Source organism: Limulus polyphemus, unplaced genomic scaffold (genome assembly GCF_000517525.1).
Source record: "Limulus polyphemus unplaced genomic scaffold, Limulus_polyphemus-2.1.2 Scaffold1695, whole genome shotgun sequence".
Classification (NCBI taxonomy): Eukaryota; Metazoa; Arthropoda; class Merostomata; order Xiphosura; family Limulidae; genus Limulus; species Limulus polyphemus.
In genome coordinates, this window is record NW_013667305.1 from 87,646 (window position 1) to 88,179 (window position 534).

The following is a 534-nucleotide window of genomic DNA, read 5'->3' on the forward strand; positions in this document are numbered from 1 at the left end:
CCTATATAATGAAAAAATATAACATCGAATTATTATAAATAGTGTCTGTAACCTTATATCAATTAGTTCATATTACTTATTCAGTACTTGGTTGGTCTTCCTCGTACTCTAATAACCTCTACAAAGAGACGTTGCATGCTGTTAATGAGGTTATTGATGTAATCTACCATGATTTCATCCCAACTTATCAATAGAAGGCGCTGCAATTCAGCTAAAATAGCTGGTTTAGGGTCGTGGTTAGCAATTTTCTGGCTCAGATTTATTTAACAGTTGTCAATGGGATTACAATCTGGACACTTTGCCGGCCATTTCAATCTTGTAGCATCCACCTGGTCGAGATAATCCTATACAATACGCTCACTGTGGGCAGTGGCATTGTCATCTTGGAACACAAAGTTATTGCCAAACCTTGCCCTAGCATACTGCAGAAATATCGTCTCCACGTGAAGTCTGTAAGAGGCCCCACTGACGTTTCCCTGGAATATATAAAGAGCACTTTTCCACCATGATGAATAGTTGCCCAAACATGTACTA